The sequence below is a fragment of the Tachyglossus aculeatus genome, chromosome 2 (genome assembly GCF_015852505.1).
Source record: "Tachyglossus aculeatus isolate mTacAcu1 chromosome 2, mTacAcu1.pri, whole genome shotgun sequence".
Taxonomy (NCBI): Eukaryota; Metazoa; Chordata; class Mammalia; order Monotremata; family Tachyglossidae; genus Tachyglossus; species Tachyglossus aculeatus.
The window spans coordinates 117,940,889-117,968,351 of NC_052067.1; the positions used below are offsets into that span (position 1 = coordinate 117,940,889).

Sequence of the window (27,463 nt, forward strand, 5' to 3'; positions counted from 1 at the left end):
ATCTTATTTCGCCTTTCTTTTCTGCTGGGTTCAGGATCCATCTCTTGTCTCCCCACTTGAATCTACATTTTTCCAAGAGCAGATAGGAGTGGGGATGCTTGTCATGGTATGACCCAGCTGCAGCGAGTGGAGGGGGAGCAGTGAGAAGGGAAGGGTCCAGATTAGCAGCAGGAGCTCCTTCCAAGCCCCAAACATTTCTGGAGGATGCATGTCCAGAAAGTTTTGAATGCTTCCGCGGCTAGACTGAAAATTCAAGATCTTACTGACCTTGGGGTGCAGAAAAAAAGGTGATTACCCTAAATGAATGGCAGTAGAAGCAGCATGGCCTAGTAGATGGAGCGTAGGCCTGAGAGTCAGGAGGACCTGAGTTCTAGTTCTGGCTCTGTCACTTGTCTGCTGGGTGACCTTGGGGATGATCCTTAAGTTCTCTGTGCCTCAGCTACCTCATCTGTAAAATGGGGATTAAGACTGTGAGCCCCATGTGGGACAGGGACTGTGTTCAACCTGATTAGAGTCAATCTATCCTATTGCTTAATACAGCATCTGGCACATGGGAAATGCTTATCAAACGCCATTAAAGGAAAAAGAAAATTCCTTTTCAAGTATAAGAAACACCTGGAACAGTGAGGCTAGAACTTAATAATGAATTTTACCCTCTATATTAACCCTGAATTTACATATGGGGAACAAGATGTAGTACCACTCAGTCATTCATTCATTCAATTGTACTTATTGCATGCTCATTGTGTGCAAAGCACTATACTAAGCGCTTGGGAGAGTACAATATAGCAACAAATAAACACTCTACTTGCCCACAACAAGCTCACAGTCTAGAGCATGAACCACACAAAACCACATCCCATAGAACAACAGTGCTTGGTTCCACCAACAACAAGGACACTTGAATACTTTCCTTAATGATGAGTGGAATCAGGATATTTTTATCCTCTTTGTGGAAAATCAGCTGAGATAAAGTCATTTGCTAATGTGGAACACAGCATATTTGGAGTGGAAATCAGTGAGTTTGCCTTGCAGGAGTTTTTTTACAGAGCAAAATCTTTCTTACACCAGAAAATTAATGGGAGAAACTCCTGAAGTCCAAGTGTTTAACAGCACCTCACTGAACATTTTGTTGTTTTGTTGCAGTATTTTTAACTTTCCCAGAACAAATATTGGTGAATTCAATGGCATTTAGCATAGAGGAGAATTTGCTGCTATTAATTCAGGTGAATGAGAATGCTATGCTAACAATGTTGTCACTTAAAGACCAAGGGGGTTAGTACCTTCCTATCAACTCTTTGTTATTTTCCAACTCAGTGTGCAGATTCCCATTTTTATGTTCCTGAAAGTGAAGTGAAAAGTTTGTTTGGCAGAGTGTGTAACTTTCAGAGTCTTGAGATGGTTGATATTTTAGAAGACAGGCACTGAAAATGGGGATTTGAATATTTTATCATGGCACTGTGTATATATCTTGTACTTCATAGTGCTTAGTACAGTGCTCTGCACACAGTATTTGCTCAATAAATATGATTGAATGGATGAATATATATACATTGAAGTAAATCAGTAAGAATGATTTCAGCACAAAACTGAGGACCACCAATATACTTAGCTGGATTATTTTTTTTCATTGAGAAAGCCGGATCATGTTATGCAAATATAATTTTCACCTTCAAAATTATATTTTTCCCAAATGAATTTTAATCAACACTATTTGATAATAATAATGATGATGACATTTATTAAGTGCTTACTATGTGCAAAGCACTGCTCTAAGTGCTGGGGAGGTTACAAGGTGTTCAGGTTGTCCCTTGGGGGGCTCTCAGTCTTAATCTCCATTTTACAGATGAGGTTACTGAGGCCCAGAGAAGTTGAGTGACTTGTCCAAAATCACACAGCTGACAATTGGCAGAGCCGGGATTTGAACCCATGACCTCTGACTCCAAAGCCCGTTCTCTTTCCACTGAGCCACACTGCTTCTCTTTCAGACATGATGAACACCTGCTGTGGGATAAGCACTGTGCTAAACATTTGGAAAACTACAGTATAGTTTTATCTAGATGGTGAAGGTGATTTTTCTCTTTGGTAACTCTTCCATGTATGTAACATTGAAATAAGGTAAAGTAATTTAACTGGAATTTTTATTAGGCAGAAAATATTAAATTCATTCTTTGCCTAAAATTTCTGGAAATAATAAGAATTATTATTATTGGAAATTGGGCACTTGGGAAAATTTGGCATTAACTCAGGCAGATGAGATGCTTACAATCCACTTACTGGATTGTAAATACCTTTAAGGCAGGGATTGTGTTTACCAATCTATTTTATAGTAATCTCCTAAGTGTTTGTTGCAGTGGTCTGAATACAGTGAGTGCTCAATTATTATCATTGATTGCTTGCTTAGAACAAGTTTAAACTTTTAAACTTACAGTTACTCCTATCATTAGATATCATTTACAGTAAACTATCAAAATATTTGTTAGATACCAAAACATTATCTAGGCACAAACATATTAGTACTTTCTAATCAAACCAATATAATTGAGATCAATTCTCTCTTCTCCTGAAGTGTCACTATGAACTCAATGGGAGATGCCAAGAATGTCATGGTATACTCTCAAATCTGGAAAATATGCACATATTTAACTGTAGAAACCAGAGAGTTACAAAAGAGATTCTCCCCTTTTAAAGTATGGGTGAAGGAGAGGGGATCTGTAGAAGGCAGCATAGTAAGGATGATGACATTTGTCAAGCAATGTGCAAAGTGCTAGAGGTAGATGTTCTAGGGGGATATACAACATAGTCAGATCACTCAATCTTTGCCCCACTCAGTGTTTCCAATCAGGAAAGGAAAGAGAATGGATTGCCAATCACCTGGGAGAGGAATTTCCTGGGGTCATACAGGCCAGTGTCCAGTTGGGATTGGAATCTGGATCTCCCAAACTAAAATTCAGTATAGAAGATAACAGTAAGGTGGGATCCACCCACTACATCCTCCCACTACAATGCTTCTTTCCCCTAGAAATGCCAAAATTGAGCTTTAGTATACTTGAGGAAGGCAATGATAAAACTGCCTCTGAAACAATACTCAGAAAATTTGCCAAACATGAGGATCTCTGCTCATAAGTAGAACAGCACATGCTAGTGAAAAAAACATGGATTTAGGAGTCAGAAGGACCTGGGTTCGCGCTCTTCCAGTTGATTGCTGTGTGAGCTTGGGCAAATCACTTAGCTTCTCTGTGTTTCAGTTTCCTCAAATGAGTAATGGGGATAACTGTTCTCCCTTCTACTAAGACAGTGAACCCTATAATAGTAATAATAATATCTGTTAATCACTTACTATGTGCCAAGCACTGTTCTAAGCACTGGGGGAGATACAGGGTAATCAGGTTGTCCCATGTGGGGCTCACAGTCTTAATCCCCATTTTACAGATGAGGTAACGGAGGCACAGAGAAGCTAAGTGACTTGCCCAAAGTCACACAGCTGACAAGTGGCAGAGCTGGGATTCAAACCCATGACCTCTGATTCCCAAGTCCGTGCTCTTTCCACTAAGCCACACTGCTTCACATAATGATGGTATTTGTTAAGTGCTTACTAGGTGCCAAACACTGTTTTAAGCTCTGGGGTAATAATAATGATAATAATGATGGATTTTGTTAAGCGCTTACTATGTGCCAAGCACTGTTCTAAGTGCTTAGGGAGATACAAGGCAATCAGGTTGCCCCACGTGGGGCTCACAATCTTCATCCCCATTTTACAGATGAGGTAACTGAGGCCCAGAGAAGTTAAGTGACTTGCCCAAGGTCACACAGCACACAAGTGGCAGAGCCGGGATTAGAACCCATTCATTCAATCAGATATATTAAGCACTTACTGTGTGCAGAGAACTGTACTAAGCACTTGGGAAGTACAAGTTGGCAATATATAGAGACGGTCTCTACCCAACAGTGGGCTCACAGTATAGAAGGGGGAGACGGACAACAAAACAAAAGATATTAACTAAATAAACTAAATAGATCAGTAAATAGGTACAAGTAAAATAGAGTAATAAATCTGTTACAAATATATATACAGATGCTGTGGGGAGGGGAAGGAGGTAGGGCGGGGGGGATGGGGACGGGGGCTTGGGGGATGAGGAGGGGACCCGTGACCTCTGACTCCCAAGGTAATCAGGTCAGGTTGTTTCCCCGTGGGCTCACAGGTTTAACTCCAATTTTACAGATGAGGTCACTGAGGCATAGAGAAGTGAGGTGACTTGCCCAAGGTGACACAGCTGACAAGTGGTGGAGCCGGGATTAGAACCTGCGATTTCTGACTCCCAAGCCCGGGCTCTTTCCACTAAGCCATGCTGCTTCTCAGTCCTATGTGGGAAAGGGACTATGTTGAACTTAATTAACTCGAACCTACCCTAGAGGTAAGAATCAATCAATCAATCAATCATATTTATTGAGCGTTTACTGTGTGCAGAGCACTGTACTAAGCACTTGGGAAGTACAAGTTGGTGACATATAGAGACAGTCCCTACCCAACAGTGGGCTCACAGTCTAGAAGGGGGAGACAGAGAACAAAACCAAACATATTAACAAAATAAAATAAATAGAATAGATATGTACAAGTAAAATAAATAAATAAATGAATAAATAGAATAATAAATATGTACAAACATATATACATATATACAGGTGCTGTGGGGAAGGGAAGGAGGTAAGACGGGGGGATGAAGAGGGGGACGAGGGGGAGAAGAAGGAAGGGGTTCAGTCTGGGAAGGCCTACTGAAGGAGGTGAGCTCTCAGTAGGGCCTTGAAGGCGGGAAGAGAGCTAGCTTGGTGGATGGGCAGAGGGAGGGCATTCCAGGACATGGGGATGATGTGGGCCGGGGGTCAACGGCGGGACAGGCGAGAATGAGGTACGGTGAGGAGATTAGCGGCAGAGGAGCGGAGGGTGCGGGCTGGGCTGTAGAAGGAGAGAAGGGAGATGAGGTAGGAGGGGGTGAGGTGATGGAGAGCCTTGAAGCCGAGGGTGAGGAGTTTCTGCCTGATGTGCAGATTGATTGGTAGCCACTGGAGATTTTTGAGGAGGGGAGTAACATGCCCAGAGCGTTTCTGGACAAAGACAATCCGGGCAGCAGCATGAAGTATGGATTGAAGTGGGGAGAGACACGAGGATGGGAGATCGGAGAGAAGGCTGATGCAGTAGTCCAGACGAGATAGGATGAGAGCTTGAACAAGCAGGGTAGTGTTTTGGATGGAGAGGAAAGGGCGGATCTTGGCAATGTTGCGGAGCTGAGACCGGCAGATTTTGGTGACGGCTTGGATGTGAGGGGTGAACGAGAGAGTGGAGTCGAGGATGACACCAAGGTTGTGGGCTTGTGAGATGGGAAGGATGGTAGTGCCGTCAACAGTGATGGGAAAGTCAGGGAGAGGGCAGGGTTTGGGAGGGAAGACAAGGAGCTCAGTCTTGGACATGTTGAGTTTTAGGTGGCGGGTAGACATCCAGATGGAGATGTCCTGAAGGCAGGAGGAGATGCGAGCCAGGAGAGAGGGGCAGAGAGCAGGGGCAGAGATGTAGATCTGCGTGTCATCAACGTAGAGAGGTTAGTTGAAGCCGTGGAAGTGAATGAGGTCACCAAGGGAGTGAGTGTAGATCGAGAACAGAAGAGGACCAAGAACTGAACCTTGGGGAACCCCCACAGTAAGGGGATGGGAGTGGGAGGAGGAGCCTGCAAGAGAGACTGAGAATGAACGACCGGAGAGATAAGAGGAGAACCAGGAGAGGACGGAGTCTGTGAAGCCAAGGTTGGATATTGTTTATTCTATAGTATGTGCTTAACAAATACCATAAAAGAAATAGATAAAGTTATATTAGTTTCATGGAACATTTCACTGCTCTACCCTTGTAACAAGGAAGAAGATGGGGCATAGGCCCACACTTTAAGCACATTTCAAATGATCTTGATACTGGAGAAGCAACATGGCTTAGTGGAAAGAGCATGGGCCTGGGAGTCAGAGGACCTGGGTTCTAATCTTATCTGTCCGCTGTGTGGCCTTGGAAAAATCATTAAACTTCTCTGGGCCTCAGTTTTCTCATCTGGAAAATGGGCATTGAATCCTTTATTCCCTCCCACACAGACTGTGAGTGTGTCCAACCTAATTGTCTTGTATATAGATATACAATATTTGGGACAGTGCTTGACACATAATGAGCACTAAACAAGTATAATAATAATAACAATAATAACAATAATAATGATAAAGGTTGCTTTTCAAAAAAACTATTTTCAATCCTTAAATCCATGATGCAATGTTGACTTTCTACTCAAAATCTGAATACCACTGTCATTTGCATTCCTGAAGGCATCCAGTAAATTTGTACTTGAACTGTCCAGGTTGGATTAAATTACTGCAATTACTTTTGCACAATGGTTAGATGTTTTTAAATGGCACTGTTGTGCCAAACACCAACAAACATATGCCTTCTCTATCCTTGGCTTATGAAAATGTATAATTACAAAATCTCCTCAAACATTCTTTCCTTTTCCCTCCTGCCACATTTTCTATAAAGTCATACCCTAAGCTTACAGTAAGTTTACCCTACCCTAAACTTAAATCAAACCCTTTCAGTCTGCATCCAAATTCCATGCTGCTGTCCCCAGGTAGAGTTGATTGATGGTTCCTACCATACATTCTTCTTTTTTAGCTTTCCAGTGAACTATAACCTAGCCACCAAACTTTGTTTCCAAACAATCTATGCCACCTCTAGCCCCACATCGTTCAATTACCAACTCATCATATGCTCACCTCCTCATTTCCATGGTTTTGCCCTCCTTTCTGCTGCAGACTACTGACTCTGACTAAGCCAGGTCCTTGACAAACTCAAAGTGGCACTATCAGCAGGGTGAAGAGGTCCCAGGAGGTTCAGTGGTCCAGACAGGTTGGGTAGAAAAGGAAAAGAGGTTAAAGGTCAGCAATGGTGACGAGAAAGAGTACAAAGAGAGGCCGAGAAATAGAGATCCAGAGACAAAGGCAATTATGCCTATTTAACACAAGATCACACAAACCCACTTACTTTGTCACATGCAACCAATAACCATGCCAGGCAGAGAGGTGAACAAAACTAGTTGGAGTAGGAAAGCAACAGGCAAAGAAGTATGATTCCCACTGTTCCTCAGTGTCCACTACAGATCCAATAAGCAAGTCTTCTAGAGTCAGAGGAGGCAATAATTTTGAGAAATTGACTTGTATAGTTGGGCTTAGCTTATGCTTTCACTTACCTCTTTCTGATGTTGTTCAGTTGGATGCTGAATTCTTCATACTTCTAAGTCTTGCTTAGCATGTTTTGATGATTTTTAGGTGGGTGTCAGAAACTGGGGAGGAATGCATGACTTCCTCTGCTTCACCAGTGCAAAATGTGTGGGGGTAAAAACTTGTAAATCTCATTTCTAATAAAGCCAAGTGAGGGTTTTTTTTTAGCTTGGATAGCTCCTAGTGGGCAAGAAATGTGTCTACCAACTCTTACACTAAAACAGCTCAATAAAAACCATTAATTGATTGGATTTTCTCAAACCTGCTGACAGTAATTGGAATACAGTTAAGTTTGACTGTGCTTTTTAAAATATTATACATGTATTTATATATATATATGTATATACAAACTAAGAAAAGTGAAGTCATTTAAGAATATAACTACAAATATTTTAGAATATGAATCATAGTACTTGACAAATTTAGAATAACATAAAAAACTTTTTTGCTTGCCACAAATTAACAACATCTTACAAGCGAACTATATTCAGCTACTGAAATAGATATGCAATACCAAGGAGTTGCTGGTTAGTTTGGTATTTACTTTTCAAAAAACACTTATAAACACTTGTTTGCTGAAAGTTGGTAATAATGAATTTAAATGTGACATATATTAAGTGATCCCTATGTGCCAAATATTGTAGATAATCAAGATACATTTTTGGTGAAATAGAGCCTCTAAGTGGACTGAGAGTATGCACTCTGGTGACTGATTCAACATGTTCCTTTCCTTTGTTAGGCTTCTAGTAATGGCCTAGTGGAAAGAGCATGGGCCTGGGATTCAGAGGACCTGGGTTCTAGTTCTGGCTCTGCCACTTACCTGTTGAGTTACCTGGGGAAATGTACTTAACCTCTCTGTTCCTCAGTTTCCCCATCTGTAAAATGAGGGCTCAATACCCTTCTCCCTCTGCCTAGATTATGAGCCCTCTTGTGGGACAGGGACTGGGTCTGACCTGATTATCTGATATTTGGCACATAGTAAGCCCTTAATGTAAAAACACAATTGTGATTATTATTATTATTACTGTTATTACTATTATTAGTATGTCTTGGTTATCCAGAAAAACCCCATAGTGGCAGTGGTGGTGAGATGGCAGATGCTAATTAAATTGAACTGAGCTGATACAAGATCACAACTCATATCCGCAATACTGTAATACGTGTTCATTTGCCCAAGAGCCCCAGAGTTCAAGGAACAACTGCCACAAGTGCAGAGCCTCTGAGGTTAGTCTAAGCTACTGTTAATGAAACCCCACACTTTTCCTGTTTCCCAGAACCATGGCTTAAAATGGCAGACAGAGAAGTTTAGGAAGTCTGTCAATGCTTTCCCAGATTGCAGCCAAACATAGCTTTGGGCTAATATGACCAGTTATATGGGTCCAGAGTATTGAGGAGAGAAAGTCTCTCTGACAAGTCCAGACAGTGCAGAGCTCACACGGCATGCATACATTTGAACTTGGTTCAATCTCATTAAATTCTCATTTGGGAAGATACCTAGCATTTTGCTTATTATAACAAATATATTTCTAGAGGTTTGTTTCATCATTCAAATATATATTTTTTTCAGGAAACATGAACAGTGTCCATTTTGAATGAAAAAGGCTTTCACAACTATTAGCTTCTTGTCTGAGTCCAGGTATCAATATGCAAAAAAGAGATAGTAAAACTTCTGAAAATTTTGGTTCTGTACTGTAGAAATACTATTTTGAACAGAAATTTAGTGACAATGCCAGGAACATGTCTACCAACTATGTTAAGCTGTATTCTTCCAAACACATAATACAGTGCTCTGCACCAAGTGAATGCTTACTAAAACAATTCATTGATTTAATAAAATTTCCTTCTTCCAGTTATGTTTTTGGAACCTAAGTTCTTGTTTAGCGATTCCCCCTTCTCCTGTTTCTCTCCACACTTGCTATTAGAAAGACACTTGCTATTAGAAAGCCTTACTTTCAACAACAACTCTCTCCTCGACCCCCTCCAGTCTGGCTTCCGTCCCCTTCATTCCACGGAAACCGCGCTCTCAAAGGTCACCAATGACCTCCTGCTTGCCAAATCCAACGGCTCATACTCTGTCCTAATCCTCCTCTACCTCTCAGCTGCCTTTGACACTGTGGACCACCCCCTTCTCCTCAACACGTTATCTGACCTTGGCTTCACAGACTCCGTCCTCTCCTGGTTTTCCTCTTATCTCTCCGGTCGTTCTTTCTCAGTCTCTTTTGCAGGCTCCTCCTCCCCCTCCTATCCTCTTACTGTGGGGGTTCCCCAAGGTTCAGTGCTTGGTCCCCTTCTGTTCTCAATCTACACTCACTCCCTTGGTGACCTCATTCGCTCCCACGGCTTCAACTATCATCTCTACGCTGATGACACCCAGATCTACATCTCTGCCCCTGCTCTCTCCCCCTCCCTCCAGGCTCGCATCTCCTCCTGCCTTCAGGACATCTCCATCTGGATGTCCGCCCGCCACCTAAAGCTCAACATGTCGAAGACTGAGCTCCTTGTCTTCCCTCCCAAACCTTGTCCTCTCCCTGACTTTCCCATCTCTGTTGACGGCACTACCATCCTTCCCGTCTCACAAGCCCGCAACCTTGGTGTCATCCTCGACTCCGCTCTCTCGTTCACCCCTCACATCCAAGCCGTCACCAAAACCTGCCGGTCTCAGCTCCGCAACATTGCCAAGATCCGCCCTTTCCTCTCCATCCAAACCGCTACCCTGCTAATTCAAGCTCTCATCCTATCTCGTCTGGACTACTGCACTAGCCTTCTCTCTGATCTCCCATCCTCGTGTCTCTCTCCACTTCAATCCATACTTCATGCTGCTGCCCGGATTATCTTTGTCCAGAAACGCTCTGGACATATTACTCCCCTCCTCAAAAACCTCCAATGGCTACCGATCAATCTGCGCATCAAGCAGAAACTCCTCACCCTGGGCTTCAAGGCTCTCCATCACCTCGCCCCCTCCTACCTCACCTCCACTGTCCACCGTCAAGCCCTGGCCCATGTCCTAACTCTGGACTGGAATGCCCTCCCTCCTCACATCTGCCAAACTACCATACTTTCCCCCTTCAAAGTCCTTTTGAAAGCTCACTTCCTCCAGGAGGCCTTTCCCAGACAGAGTGCCCCTTTTCCTCTGCCCCTCCTCCCCTCCCCAATGCCCCGACTCCCTCCTTCTGCTCATCCCCCTCCCTACCCCACAACATTTGTGTATATATGTACATATTTATTATTCTATTTATTTTATTAATGGTGTGTATATATCTGTAATTCTATTTATGTATATTGATGCTATTGATGCCTGTCTACTTGTTTTGTTTTGTTTGTTATCTGTCTTCCCCCTTCTAGACTGTGAGCCCTTCGTTGGGTAGGGATTGTCTCTGTTGCCGAATTGTACTTTCCAAGCACTTAGTATAATGCTCTGCACACGGTAAGCACTCAATAAATATGATTGATTGAAAGAATGAATATAAAACAGCATCACTAAGCACACAGAGATAATGAACAATAGCAGGATTTCCAGGCAGATGTTGAATGGTGAACTGAAATTAACAGAAGCAAGCAAGGTGGGTAGGCAGTGAAGAAGAGCCTGACTATATTATAGGCAGTGGACTGTTGAGAAATTACTGCAAAAGAGGCCAATTCTTGTCCAGCAATCAGAAAAGTAGTTTTTCTCTTGACCAGATGCTTCAAGGCCTTTTTATTGCAAGAGGCAATCTTTAAGCGGAGACAGCTCCTGTTCCAGGAAACCACATCGTTGCAGCAAGAAGCTCTCTTCATGTGCACACAGAATGGACTGATTGTTGCTACTGTCTTCACTTCTCTGGTGCATAAATTGTCCCTGTTTGAGTAATTTCATCATTGAAAATGAAAAACATATTCATACATATATTTGTATATACAATATATTTTCCATTTTAATAGATACATAAAGTCTATTGACTGTCTGATGTAGTGCTTTGCTTGATTATGACTAAAGAGGCATTTCCCTTGTATCCCACCTTCTGTGTCCAGAATGTCTGTATTAAGTGCTACAACAGAATTAATAGGAACAATCCCTGAACTCAAGGAGCAATCTAGTAAGGGAAATAGACACTAAAATAAAATACAGTTATACACATATGTGTTACAAGGTAGAGTCAGTTTATGTTTTGTTAAGGAATTTTGAAACCCAAGTCTATCTCAAACTGGCTATTTGCACTACATGAGTTCACAAAATAAGAATTCAGTCTTTCTTTTGCTGAATCGGGCCTGGGTAGTACCAGGATCCATATTCCCCCCTCTGGCTTCCTGCCATGGCATGCAGGTTGAAACTCCCATCAGCTAGGCCTACATCTGAACCCATCTCTGAAGCCTCAGGCCTTACCTTCAACCCAACCTTGTTCTTTCAACTGTTAGACTGTCATGAAGGTTATGTTGAGGTTTCTTCCGTCAACCTTATCCACTTGACAATCTCCAGATCCCTGGCATTATTCCCTTTCCAGTCCCTGTACTGGTCACTTGTACACCTTTCCTTCCTTTTCCTCCCTTTCCTTTCCATCCTAAGGCAATGTTGGACACCTACCTGTCAGTCAATCAATCATGTTAAGATATCGCTTGTGAGATATCTTTGGCATAATGAAAACGAAGAGAAGATGTGCTTTCAATAAGGCTTTGAATATGAGGTGAGTAATTGCCTGTCAGATTTGAAGAAGAAGAGCATTCCAGGCAGAGGCAGGATGTTGGCGAGGGGTTGGAGGTGAGATAGATGACATCGAGGTACAATGAGAAGGTTAGTATTAGAAGAGCAAAGTGTGCAGGCTGCATAAAAGTAGGAAGGGCCGAGGTAACTGGGTGCTTTGATGCCAATGCTGAGGAGTTTTTGTTTGATGTGGAATGGATGGGCAACCACTGGAGTTTCTTGAGGAATGAGGAAACATGTCCTGAATGTTTTTGTAGAAGAATGATGTGAGCAGCAGAGTGAAGAATAGACTGAAGTGGGGAGGGACAGGAGGCAGGGATGTCACCAAGGGGGCTGATAAAATAATCAAATTGGGATGGGATAAGTGATGGTATTAATGTGGTATGATTGTATTATATTATGTTCTTGAATATCTCTAGTAGCTCTCTCATTTCTGTGAGCCCACAACATGCTGCCTTAGTGACTTTTTCTGATCCTGCGAAAAACAACCAGGGAGGGACTTTGTGAAGTCACTGATGGGCTTTACTTGAGGGCAGATGATTGCTGGCCTGGGGGGGTGAGCATGGTGGGAGGTCTGACTTTTTCTCCCTTTTCTATCCAGTAACAGGCCTGGACCAATCAATGACTGCCATGTAGAGCCACCTAAGGCAGATAAAAAGTATGCAAAAAGGTACAAAGGATGAACTGAGGCAAGCAAAGAGGCACACAAGTGGTATACACAGCAGAAGCAAGCATTGAAGAAGCTAGCAGCAGAAGCAGCAGGAGAGCAGCATTTGAAAGCAGCAGAAGGCAGCAGGCAGCACTTGGAAGCAGAAAGAAGAAGCAGTGGCAGAACAGTCTCCTTTGACCACAGACTGGTATTTGACCCTTGGTGGAGTTGAGTGAGTCAGTGTGTATATGGGTCACTCCCGTGCACGTTGGTAAAACTAAAAATCTTTCCACAGTAATTTTGGTGATCAGAGGTATGGTTTGACTTCTACTATGTGTCACTGAGGCTTCCCGGGTCCAGGAAGGTCCTGGTTGTTACGAACCGGGGGCTCGCAATAGTTTCCTCCATCTTCCCGTTTATGCCCGTGATCTTCTGGTCTTCCTCTCCTGTTTTTTTCATTCGTGTTCCTTCACTGGCTCCTTCTCCAGGGGATGATCTGAGTGCTAAGGCATTACAGGCCTAACCTCCAGGATCTATATTAGTCTTGGGTGGAGACTAAAATTAACCCTGAAGTTTTTGGTGTGACTGCTGCTAAAGTGATAGTCTCTCACCCTGTCATGGAACTGGAGGAACCAGTTAAAATTAAACAGGGATCTGTGATGATTCAAGTTAAGCTAGCTGCACTCATACAGAAGTGAGGAAAAGCCAAAGGTTTCTAAATCAGAGACTTACTCACTCCTTAGTAATAATAATAATAATAATAATAATAATAATAATGATGGTATTTGTTAAGTGCTTACTATGTGCAAAGCACTGTTCTAAGCGCCAGGGGTATACAAGTTGATCAGGTTGTCCCACGTGGGGCTCACAGTCTTAATCCCCATTTTACAGATGAGGGAACTGAGGCCCAGAGAAGTTAAGTGACTTGCCCAAAGTCACACAGCTGACAATTGGTGGAGCCGGGATTTGAATCCATGACCTCTGACTCCAAAGCCTGTGCTCTTTCCACTGAGCCACGCTGCTTCTCTACTTGACCCTGTACTACTTGTTCTACCGGGTCAGCTTGTTTGATAGGATTTCAGTAATTTATGGTAACATCAGCTAGAGTAGAAACAATTTCATGAGAAGATTTTGCCTAGGAAGAATCTACATGAGCCATGAGGTAGGGGAGCTTTCCATCTCAGGGTCTGGAGGGTTGGGAGCAGTATAAAGGGTTCTAGTTGAACATCTGCAGGGAGTGCACATGGGGAGCAAAGAACATTATCTTGTGTAGTGTCTGAGGGGCCAGAATATAAGGAGAAGTTTATCAATCACTCAATCAGTCAGTCAATTAGCATCTTACTAAGTCCAGAGCACTGTACTAAGAGCTTGGGAGAATACAATACAACAGAGTAGACATAGTCCCTGCCCATAAGGAACTTTCAGTATAGCTTCAGGGGAGCAGCTATACTTGGATTGTCAGACCTTGGTAGTTATTTCTGGATTTGGCTTACTAGTTGTGGAATAACTCTTAAAATTCCTAAATGACCTGTTTATAACCAGAGTGGTCAGTGAAGTTTGTGAGTGGTACAAATTAACTTGGAGAGAGTTCTTTTACAGTAGGAATAGACATTTTGCCTTCCTCCAATCTCAGCAACCAGCCCCGAGGTAGTAAGACTGAAGAGGGGAACAGTGGATTGTTCCCATGACTTTTAGGGGTTCAAAATCTGTGACTCACAGGGTGGTAGCATTATATGTTGGGAATAATCTCAGGGTATAGCATGAACTTCTGATGAAGTCCCGAATTCCTACTATGAGTATCCAAGGGCACTAGGACCCCAAGGATACTCTAAGCATCAATCTCAAAAATCACCCAGATTAATTGATTCAGACCACCAAAGCTGCTACAGAATGCTAGTGGCAAACAAAGGATCACTGGATGCTGTTTATTGACCTTTTAGTCCTAGAGTTCAGAAAATCAGTGGGTGAATTGCCCAGTGACTGAGGAAAAGTCATTCCTATTTGTAAAGGTGTCTTCAACTATACTACAATCCCTGGATACTGTAATATCACAAAAAAAAATCAGATTTTAAGCATTAGGAATGAATATGGTATTTTTAATCTTTGCCTCATTCACAGAAACGTTCACCAAATTTGTTTAATAAATTGTTTGACACCTTTCACATGCATTGTACAAGTGGATTACTTAGTATTCATAGATGAATATATTCTTCATATGAATATTTATAGAAACGTTTGATTAATTTGCATTTTACATTTTGCTTTGATAATATTCAAAAAGTGTAATTTGAATTTCCAATTCACATAGAGCTGTTAATTAAATATTACCACCTTTCACTTTTCATTTCATTTTTATCAATAAAGAAGAACTGATAGAGGTATGTTTGATCATTCCATAAAGAAACAGTATTTATTGAGTGCTTATTACTGTGTGCAAAGCATTGTACTAAGAGCTTGTGAAAATACAGTACAATAAGGTCAGTAGATTACTTATTTGGTTATCCATCATCCCATCTCCCTCCTATCTCCTTGAGGGCTGACTCCACATACTACCCTTCAACTGTCTTCTTGACCCCTTCCAGTGTGGTTTCCACCCCTTAAATCCACAAAAACTGCCCTCTCTAAGGTCAATGAAGACCTCTTTCTTGCCAAATCCAATGATGCCTACTTCATTCTAAACCTCTTCAACCTCTCATCTACCTCTGACACAGTGGACCACCCTTTCTTCTTGAAACATTAAGCCAACCTTAGCTTTGGTGACACTGCCCTCTCTTGGATTACCTCCTCTGTCTCAGTTCTTTCAGTATCTTTCACAGGTTCTTCCTCTGCCTCCTTCTCTTTAAAAGTCCCTTAAAGACTCAGTTCCGGATCACCATTAATTCTCCATTGCCACTCATCCCTAAATTATTCCCAAATCTACCTCTCTAATCCTGGCCTTTCTGCTTACTTAAAATTTTGCATTTCCTCAATCATATTTATTGAGTGCTTACAGTGTGCAGATTTTGATAAGTGAAAATGTATACGCAAAACATTGCTTTAGAAAAATAAGTTCAGGTCAGAGAGCAGGTAACTGTTTCCCATGAGCAAAATATTTTTCTAGGTTCACAAAACTGGGAGTCTGACTTATGTGGCTTCCTATTCCATTGTTTCCTCAAAACCAGGCAAAATCGGGGTCCAGGAGAGGATTCCTTAGACCGTGAGCTTGTTGTGGGTAGGAAGTGTGTCTGTTTGTTGTTATATTGCACTCTTCCAAGTGCTTAGTACAGTGCTTTTTGGTATGGTAAGTGCTCAATAAATACAACTGAATGAATAATCAACTGAATGTCTTTCCCTCTCATTATTGATTTACTATTCATTTTATAGTTAGCTTGATTTACATACAAAAGTTCAGAAGAACTTGCATTTCCACTAGGGAAAATTGTCAGATACAAGTAATAGAACATAACATACTGATTGCAATCTCTAAAGTAAACAATTAAGCAGATTTAAAATAAAATAGCCTCACCCTTTAATTGAAATTTATCTTGACCACTGGGTGGAGCTCAATCATTATAACAAATTTATTGTGATGAATGATACTGGAGGTTTTCATTAACAGTGTTGTTAGAATTGATGTGGGTTGAGACAGCAGACCTATATATAATAATATTTCAGAGAACACAAATGAACTTTAACATTTAACAGAAAGATACAACACCATACTTATCTCAGGATGTACGACCAGTTCTTTCTTTTATAACCAGGAGAGTGCTTGCAAATGTGAGCCCGGAATTTATAGTGTTTAATTCATTAACAAATTAGACTGATCCAGGTTTCTTCTTCTGGTGCAAGTGCTTATTCTTTATCCACTTTCATTTCCCTGTTTTTTTTCAGTCTGTGGTTTTTGTAAAGTTCCAATTTTCCTTCTTACTCTTTCCTTTTTACTCTCCACACATTTAGAAGATTGAAAATAATTGTTGGAGCTGAACATTCTCAGAGGTCAAAGGCATATTTGTATGAAGTGAAAAAATTCTCTGTCTGGGTATTTAAAGTCCAGTTGTTAAACAAATCAATTGCATGAATGCCTACCCTGTTTATATTTCTCCAAAGTTTACTGCCAGCCCAATTCTGCTATTAAGAAAGTACCAAATCTATCTTTGCTTCTCCTTCTCCTCTTCTTTCTCTTTTTACTGTTGATGTTCCTGAGGCTCAAGATTAGAATTGAGCTGAATGTAGGAAACTTGGAGTGCTGCCAAAAATTCACAAATTTTTTGAACTCCTTGTAGAATAAAAGGCAAGAAATGATGCTCATGCAGTGAGGCACAAGGATGTTAGAACCATTTGAAATCTATTAGAGTGCTTACTGCAGGAAAATGAAACCACTAAGAAAATGCTAAAGAAGCCTGTAAGCAAAATAACAATTAATTGTATTGAGGAACCCAAAGGAAGAAGTATTTGACAAACAATAAAAAGAAAATAAAAATAAGTAAATAAAAAGTGAACTAAAAAACATTATACATTCAAGGGCTAGAAAGACATAGCTGAGGTCATAACAATAGGAAAAGAAGGGGTGAATAGGGAAAGTAGATATGCATAAGAAGCCAGTTCAAAGGCAAAAATGCTAGAGGAACATAGATTGGCATTTGCAAACAAAAAAGGAAAGGACAGAATTGAGGGGCGAAAGTGGAGATATAGAAATAATAATATTTGATAATAAAAATAGAAAAGATAAATTATGGCAGTCTTAGTGCTGTCAAGACACAGAGGAAAATGAGAAAGAAAAAAATGGGTGACTTTTTATGATAAAAACAATCGCTTTCAATACTGTCCTTTTGTGTGCAAAACTCATTTTTTGGAGACATTGTATATGCATGTGCATGTATGTATAGAGTCTTGTGTGTTATGAAACCATTTGATTTCTCATTCATTGCACTATTTTAGTCAGAAATGAGATCATATATAGCCACTCATTTTGAAGGGCAGAATTGAGCCATTACCATGCATGCCTGGAATCTAATGAACTCTAAGACCATAATGACTCTAGTTTACTGAGTCAATCATCTGTGAACTAAAAATTCCCTAAATGGCTTTTAATTACATAGACTTTGATAAATCATTTTTTCTAGCTTTCCTAATTTTTTTTAAAACACGTTTTTCTAGGAAAAAACAAGAAAAAGGCCTGCTTAATACTTGCATAAATTAATAGAACAGCAGTATGAGACCAAGTACCCAATTACTCACTTTCCTTGAAGTCAGCAGGTAGCGACTGTTTGATTCTCCACAAATTAATTTCAGGTCATGCAGCAACACAAAGTTAAGCACTAGTTAGTTAAAAAAGATTTGACATTTAGCACATATGCCTGCAAGGACATAAACAAAGAAATTGTTCAAGGATTAAGATGACACAAAGTAAATCAATACTTCTTCTAATTGCATATTTTAGCTGGCTGCTTTTTGTTTGAAGAGAAACTGAGATTCCATTTCTGAATTTTTCTGAAGGACATTGCTAAGGGCATGCTTGACAGTTAGTCCTTATTTGCTAAAGGTCAGAGGAATCACAGATTTGATAGAAAGACAAAGTCAATTAACTGCTAATCGATAAAAGGTCATTTCTTTCCTGATGTAGATTTGAGATTAAAAAAAACTCTTTCAGGTATCCTCACTAGCTGTTGACACCGAAAGTAAATATTATTAGCATGCCTTATTATAAGAAGCAAAGCCCAACAGAAGTATGCAAACCAAGGTTGACTACATAACTAATTCATATCATTCAAATTTCAGTAGCAGTCATGCTATTTCATAAGATTTATAGATTTACAATTATTTTACAATCATAATGATAACATTGATTGTCTATGTCATGATTGGAAAATTGTACTCATGATTATCTTATATAAAGGTCATGGCTCTGAAACTCAGGAGACCTGGACTTCAGCCTTTAGAACTCTTTCACTGACCTGCTGGGTGCCCTTGTGCAAGACACTTAACCTCTCATGGCCTCAGTTTTCTCATCTATATAATAGAGATAAACTACCCTTATGGAGTTCACAGGCTAATAGAGAAGAACAGATAACTAATCTCTATTTTGCAAATGAGGAAACTGAGACACAGTTATTCAAGGTCATAGAACAGAAAATTGCCAAGCCAGGTTTAACTCCCAGGTCTCCTGACTCATGTGTTCTTTCCACTTAGGTGTGAAAGAAAACAAACCAGATCTGAGCTAATTCAATAAGGACAGTCTTAATCACCATTAGAAACATCAATCTGAATAAAAACCACCTGAAAATGAAAATGATGCAAGTATGATTTAATAAAGAAGCAGCGTGGCTTAGTGAAAAGAGCCCTGGCTCTGGAGTCAGAGGTCATGGGTTCATATGCCAGCTCCACCAATTGTCAGCTGTGTGACTTTGGGCAAGTCACTTAACTTCTCTGTGCCTCAGTTACCTCATCTGTAAAATGGGGATTAAGACTGTGAGCCCCATGTGGGACAACCTGATCACCTTGTAACCTCCAGAACACTTAAAACAGTGCTTTGCACGTAGTAAGCACTTAATAAATGCCATTATTATTATTATTATTATTATTATAAAACAATTCAACTAGCATGGCAAAAGTACTTTCTATTGGAATTCTGATGTTGAAATATTCCAAAAGCAATTTTTCATATTTGAAATGTTCAAATATTTGAAATATTTGAAATTATTGAACTGTAGTTTATTGCTTTTGTTTATACATTATCATTGGGATTGGAACTAAAGCAAATTACTAATACACTGTGTATCTGATACTGTCAAATTCACTTTAATTTTGTATATTAGGCTATAGAGAAGACATTGATAGACTGCCAATCCTGACAGACTAATAATTGCTATTTGACCTTCCTAAAGTTTTCTCTCATCTTGACATAATTTTATTTCTGCAAATATTTTCAGTTTATACTTTCATCTGACTGAAAATCTAAAAGGAGTGTCATCTATAAGTGATCGATTGCCTATGTGCCAAAGAAGGCTAAGGAGCTAATTTCTTTGATATACATCAATCCATGGAAATCCCCATAATTCAATTTTGCAAAAGCATAGGGAGTTTTTAGGTGCACCAAAATTTCATTAGACTTTGTGAATTATCTTCACCGTGAGCAATTCCTCTGCAACCAATCCATCAACTATACCCAAAAGCAAGTGCTGGCACACTTAGAGATGTGACCTGCTTCCCTTTAATATCCAGAACCCACATGCTAAAGAGTGAAACAGCTGCCCGGGACCCAGACTATTCTGAGTAGTTTGTCCTAAGGCCCAGCAACCCTGATACCCTCCTGTCTACCCAGAAATATGACTGATATTGAGCATCAGTACAGTGCTCTGCACACAGTAAGCGCTCAATAAATACGATTGATGATCAGTCATATTAGTTTCCATTGACCCAGCAGGTTGGCCTAGAGCTTGCTCTAACTTTGTCAATCTTCTTGTAACCAATGCTTTGCTGACTTGGTTATGTCAGGAGATCTGCCTCTAAATGGAGTGCAGAAGGGTCAGGAATCTCAGGGCAAATAATGAGTGGAATTTCATTATACTCTACATCCGAAATTTGTACATCCAAAGTGCCAAACCTTGAACCACAGGAAATCCCAACTACAACTTAGGTGGAAGCTGATTTCCTTCCCTGTAGTTTCCTTTCCAGGGTTCACCAGAGCTGATCTAATTCAGCAAAGACAGTCTTAATCACCATTAGAATATCAACTTCAATGCCGAAAAATAGAATAAGGTTAGATAGTCTCTCATTTTTTCTCCCAACATTTCTCTTAATCTCCTCACCTTCAAGATAGAAGAGAGCCTAGGATTTAGGTTTCAGTCTCTTACCTTTATTCCCATAACTGAATTTCTTAGTAATTTATTAGTAAATTGTTGATCTAACCAAATCTTTAACACCTTCTAACTCTTTCGTGCTCTCCCAAGCACTTAATACAATACTCTCCTGCAGCCAGTGCTTAATAAATGCTATTGATTGGTGCATAATCCTATTTTATGGAAACAATTTAAAATATGGCGTGACTATTTTCCATGACAAATTCTAAAATCTCAATAGTAGATTTTTGTTCTAATACTATTTGTGAAAACCTTCTAATTTAAAAAGGGCACCACAATTACAAATGAATAGAGTTAGTAAAATCAGTTTAGCCGTTCCCAAATTTGAATTATGAATTTAGCAATGTTCAAATAATTTGTTTTGTAGTATCATTTAAATTATTCACAATTAAAGACGTCATTAATAAGGAGGAAGAGAGCTAATTTGGCATATGTGTTGAGGGAGGGCATTCCAAGCCAGAGGTAGGACATGCACCAGGGGTCAACGGCGGGACAGGTGAAAACGAGGCCCAGTGAGGAGGTGAGCATCAGAGGAGCAGAGTGTGTGTGCGGGGCTGTAGAAGGAGAGAAGGAGGTGAGGTAGGAGGGGTAAAGGTGATGGAGAGCTTTGAAGCTGATGGTGAGAAGTTTTTGCTTCATGCGAAGGTTGATAGGCAACCACTGGAGATTTTTGAGGAGGGGAGGGTAGTGACATGCCCAGAGTTATTCTGTACAGAGATAATCCAGGCAGCAGAGTGAAGAATAGACTGAAGCGGGGAGAGACAGGAGGATGGTCTTCAAGGTCATAAAACAGAAAATTGCCAAGCCAGGTTTAACACCCAGGTCTCCTGACTCATGTGTTCTTTCCACTTAGGTGTGAAAGAAAACAAACCAGATCTGAGCTAATTTAATAAGGACAGTCTTAATCACCATTAGAAATCCCGATATGAATAAAAACCATCGGAAAATTAAAATGATGCAAATATGATTTAATAAAGAAGCAGCGTGGCTCAGTGAATAGAGCCGTGGCTCTGGAGTCAGAGGTCATGGGTTCAAATGCCAGCTCCACCAATTGTCAGCTGTGTGACTTTGGTGTGTGATCAGAAAGGAACATGATGTTTGTCCTTATGAACCAGCACAATATAAACTGTATACTTCTTATTAACTGTATACTTCTTACTTAAATAATCTTTTTGAAAATTCACCAGTTCTCATGTATTGACTCACATAGCAATAACCAATGCCCGCAGCTTCTGACCTTTGAGTCCTTCCTTAAATCCTCTGCCCACCACCATCTTTTTACCCTCCCTATCATCTATTTTGTCAACAAAATTTAAACTATCAGGCAAGAAGTCTCCCAAATCTCCCCAATATATCCCTGTTTTCTCCCTTCTCCTACCGCATTGACAATTTAATCCATCCCAGCCATTTCTCAAAAGGAGCTCTCCCACCATTTCCATGACAGTTTAAGGCATTTTGTGCTATGACTGATCAAGTGAAATCCTTCAAGATGATCCCATAAACAAACAGGTTTTCACATGTGTTTGTATATATATATATATATATATATATATATATATATATATATATATACATCTATGTCTATCTATCTACTATCTATCCGTGTATCTACTCCTGAATGATTGTATCACACTTTAAATTCCAAAATCTCCAGATCTTGAGACCAGAGGGAGTTGTCCAGGAAGGTGCAGGTAGGACGTTTAGTTCCAGAGTCAGGAACCAGGCCAACTATAAGAAGATCTCCCTCTACGTCAGCCGTGAGAATTGGGGCTGGCCCCTCAGTAAATTAAAGGTGGAGTTGGTGGAGAAAGGGCAGGCCAGAAAGGTAATTTAACAACATTCAAAATATGCTTTTTTCCATTTCCCATTATTTAGGAATTAGTAGGAAGCCATCCTCTTTTGGTTTATGTCTTTCATATCTCTGCCAGCGTCCCGTCCTCTTGGAGCTGACCCCCACTGTAGGGTCAGTAGGTGGGAGTCTCTGGCACACAGTTTTCCCCAACTGGGCTGCCTGGGTATTGGCGAGGCAGGGAGAAGACCAGAGTGGGCACCAGTCTGGTGACAGATTGCATTATGTTTCTGGCAGTGACCAATTTACAGTAGATGGTCAGTGTCAATAGAGGGGTTCCCTGACTAGACCATTTCTTCTTCTCTCACTTCCTTACGCATCATCATTGCACTTGGATTTGCACCCTTTATTCACCCCTCCTGTAGCCCCACAATATTCATGTACTTATCCATAATCAATTTATATTAACGTCTGTCTCCCCCTCTAGACTGTAAACTCATTGTGGGCAGGTAACATATCTACCAGCTCTGTTAGATTGTACTCTCCTAAATGTTAAGTACAGTGCTGTGTAAGCACAGTAAGCACTCAATAAATGTGATTGGTTGAATACTTTTTTTCCAGGACCCTCAGTAGTTCTGGTTGTTCTTCAGTATTTGATGATTGGTTAATTGATTGATTGATCATAGAGGATAATGCTCCATGTTGGGTTGTAATTCAACCCCTTCTACTAGGTACTCATAAATGTGGTACAACACCCAAACACACAACCTCCAAAAAACAACACTTAGGTAAACTGATGCTTGTCACATATTCCTTCCACCTACTTTTTAAATCTACCTTCTCTACCTTATTATTTTTCACATTATTAGAACACTTACACTGTTTCTTTTTCTCTCCATGACCTCTATCTTCAACTCTTTACTCTCCATGGTTACTTCCCACCTGCTTTCAAGAATGCCATGTATTCTTTGTCCTAAAAAAAAGAACAATACAACCCCTAATAAACAAAACAAATCCCTCCCTTTATCCCATTGCACCCTCCAGTTATCATCTCCCTACCTCTTTTTCAAGTTTTACAAATGAGTTGTTTACACCCTCTGCCTCCAGTCTTCTCCTCCAGCTCATTCCTTGGGCCCCTGAAATCTGGCTTCCATACCCTCTACTACACTAAATCTCCAGTGATTACCTATCAAGCTTCAAATGAAGCAAAAACACCTCACTCTCGGCTTCAAAGCTCTCCATCACCTCGCTCCCTCCTACTTCACCTCCCTTCTCTCCTTCTACAGTCCAGACTACACACTCTGCTCATCTGCTGCTAACCTCCTCACTGTGCTTTGTTCTCTCCTGTCCCACCATTGACCCCTGGCCCACATCCTACCTCTGTCCTGGAATGCCCTCCTTCCACACATCTGCCGAACAAGCTCGCTTCCTCCCTTCAAAGCCCTACTGAGAGTTCACCTCCTCCAGGAGGCCTTCCCAGACTGAGCCCCCCTTTTTCCTCTCCTCTTCCTCCCCCATTGCCCCCACTCCCTCCCTCTGCCCTACCCCCTTCCCCACCCTACAGCACTTCTGTATATTTGTACATATTTATTACTCTATTTTATTAATGGAGTGTACATAGCTATAATTCTATTTATTCTGATGATATTGACACCTCTCTACTTGTTTTGTTTTGTTGTCTGTCTCCCCCTTCTTGACTGTGAGCCCATTGTTGGGTAGGGATCATCTCTGTATGTTGCCAATTTGTACTTCCCAAGCAGTACAGTGCTCTGCACGTAGTAAGAGCTCAATAAATACGATTGAATGAATGAATGAATGAACTAAATCTGTTCTCTTCAGTATCACTAACGACCTCTTCCTTACCTAATCCAAAAACCTTTAATCCATCTCAATCATCCTAGGTCTTTCAGAAGTCTGTGGACCACATCCTTCTCCTAGAAATGTTATCCAACCTTGGTGTCAGTCACAGTGTCCTTTCCTAATTCTTCTTCTATCTTTCTGTCCACTTCTTCTCATTCGCTTCTGCAGGTGCCACCCCTAACTATTGGAGTCCCTTCCATTAATATTTGTATCCACCCCCTTGGAGAGCTCATTCACTTCCACACCTTCATCCTCAGTTCATTCCTCCTTGACTTAGGAAGGCTGAGGTTCTCCATTTTCTTCCCAATATGCTCCTCTACTTCCTCCTTCCCTTTCCTTTGCTCTGATTTGTTTGGTTTGCACTTCAAGACTGAAGAAGTGAATTTTCTGGCTTCCTCCCTCTCAAGTGTGGGAATCTGTGGAACTGGTTGTCACAACAACCTAAAATGTTTACCTCAGTTTAAGCAATTCCCTTCCCTTGCCTTCACAGTATTTAGACTGACTACAATAGAGTAGTTAAAGCCTATTTTTATTTTGCATTAGTCAATGGCCACATATCTATTTGACATGAATAATGGCAGATCTGTTAACACAAGACACCTTTCTGATAAATAGGATTTGGAAACTATTACCTGGAAAAATAAGCACTTTATTTCCATATGAAAACAAAATATCTAATTCAAACTCTTTCATTATTGGAACATAATGTGCTAAATTGGTCATGTGGCCATATTATTGTGTTTTTGTTACTGTTTTAAAATACCTACAAACTGTTTGAGTCCATTTTTTCAGTAGTCTAAGATGGAATATATAGACTGTATATGAGTGCAAATGTAAGGGTGAAGCGATAATAGATGGAGTGACTTTGTAGTAGCCATGCTTATTCAAGTATGCCTGAAGGAAATGAGAAGGGTGACTACAGGAAAAGGCAGGTTTTAAGTAAGATAGAGCAGAACATACTGAAACACTGAATACCTGTAAATCAGCACTATATTATAGTTGATATTTAAAGACAGTTCTCCTACCAGTGATCTTTTCATTAATTTTTTTTGATAAAATACTGTTGCATAATTAGGGAATGATTTTATAACACCTCACTTCTGCCTAAATAGAACTGTGGGCACAGTGAAGAGGTAACTATGTGGCAATTTTTCTTTTATGTAAAGGTCTTTTAAGAAGGTTGTAGGGCTGTAGGACAACTGACCTTATTACAAAGCAATTTTAATGTTCTCCTTTTATGAATTGTCATCAAAAATATTTTTTTACTGACAAAGACTGTCTAAAATCTTAGAGGACTGAACACATACTTAATTTAAATTTATAAAACTGCTTTTAATGTTGAAAAATATTAGTAGCTGAGATACCAGCTACTGAGATTTTAATATGTGTCAGGCATAAATCTAGTTGCTAGTTGCCTTAAAGAAATAAGGGGATAATAAATGAATCATTTCATTCTTGAATACTGAAAGAAATGTTTTAAGGCTTTAATGACTAGTAGGTTTGATGAGCTTCACTATAGTAAAATAAATGCTAATCAACATGGAAAAATGGTTATTCTAGTAAACACCAGTTAGATGCTCAAAGTCTTTGCAAGTTTAATGCATCAATTAGTATGCAATAGCACATTATTGCTTGCTTAGTTGGGTTAATTATGTGGCAATAAGATAAACCTGCTATTACTTATATACATTATTAAAATATCATGTATTGTACAATAAATGCTTCAATTTAAATTAAATGCTGAATTAAGTGTTAAAGCTTTGTAAAAGTGTGGAACCTTTTATCATAGTGATGTAGGAATGTTTCATAAAATCGTCTAGTTTGTTGAATGCTATTTCCCTTGGTCAGTATTGTCTTGTGAGCTGCATTTGCTGTGTGCTGTGGGAGCTCTTCTATTGTTAGCCTGCCTGAATTCCATGAACTTACCCTAGATCCTAGGCAGTCTGTCCTCCCAACCCAGAGACAAAATGACAGGGGACAGAGTGGATCTGGATGTTTCAACAATGATGTCATTAGAAATTACGCCATTTCAACTTTCTAATTATGACATCAATCAAAGAAGACATCCCTGGACCCCACACCATTATTAGACATGGGAGCAGGCCATCTCTCTTATTCTCTTCATCAGGGACATAAAAGTATAAGGTGAGATTTAAATGGAAAAAAATGTAAAAGTTGCTCACTTTTATCTATACTTTAGGTAATGTGGATAGCTATATGTGTATTTTGGTGCCTGTGTTAAAAAATAAAATACAAATTTAATGCATTATCATTTCTCTTTGACATAATTTATCCAGGTATAATTTCCAGAATTTATCTAAATCTAATGTAATGTTTTATCTCATACATGCTGCAGTAGTAAATGAAAAGCATCATACTTTATTTACTACTTCACTACATTATTTGCAACTATATCTGAATGATTGGAGATGATTTAGAAGTAGAGAAAGCTACATTTTCATCCCATTATAATAAAAATAAAGATAATAATGATGAAATGAAATGTTGAAAGAAGCACCTGAAGAAATTTACAAGTTGCCACTTTTTTATTTAGTGATTTGTATTATATATTTTGACCAACATTATATAAAAAGAGGTGACTAGAGCAAACCATTAGTCCCAGTAATCCAGATACTTCGGGAAGAAAAACTTCTATGACTAGCTCTGCCTAAAAAAAATAGGACTTTAGGGTCTGACATATATACTGTTGTCTGTTTACTTGTTTTGATGTCTGTCTCCCCTCTTCTAGACTGTGAGCCTGTCGTTGGGCAGGGATTGTTTGTATTTGTTGCTGAATTGCACTTTCCAAGTGCTTAGTAAGTGCTCTGAACACAGTAAGTGCTCCATAAATATGGCTGACTGAATGAAATACAATTGAATAAATACTGACAATTTTCACTCAACAGATTATAAGACAATTTTAGACATTTCCCTTTCCTTTGTTTCATGCAGTCCTAGTAGGAAATGAAGCTGAATTAAGCTTTGAATTCACATTCCATTAATTTCTTGTAATCTTTGCATTCCTTTTGAATTTCAGGAAAGTTTCAGATCAAGACAAGCTTGAGAATTGTCTAGATTAATTCAATGCTATGGATGAGGAAATTCATACAAACAAAATTAAGAAATTTTCCTAACCTCATTGTGTGTTGAGAAGGAAGCCAATAAAAGTTTTTGTTTAGATATGGTCCATCAGAAGATAAATTAAATTTCTGTTAGGATTTCTCTCCTCTTCCATTTTATTTCAGGGGTATGCACTTACAAAAAAAAAAAAACCCAAAAAAACAAACCCCAGCCCCATGTGTCTGCTGCCCTAGTTTTTCTTTACTCACTCCTTCTTTGCTCCCCAT

General features: G+C 39.9%; 1 pseudogene; it reads left to right on the top strand.

The window, feature by feature from the left end:
* The first annotated feature begins 204 nt into the window (after positions 1 to 204).
* Positions 205 to 27,191, top strand: LOC119942268 (annotated as a pseudogene).
* Positions 27,192 to 27,463: the final 272 nt, after the last annotated feature.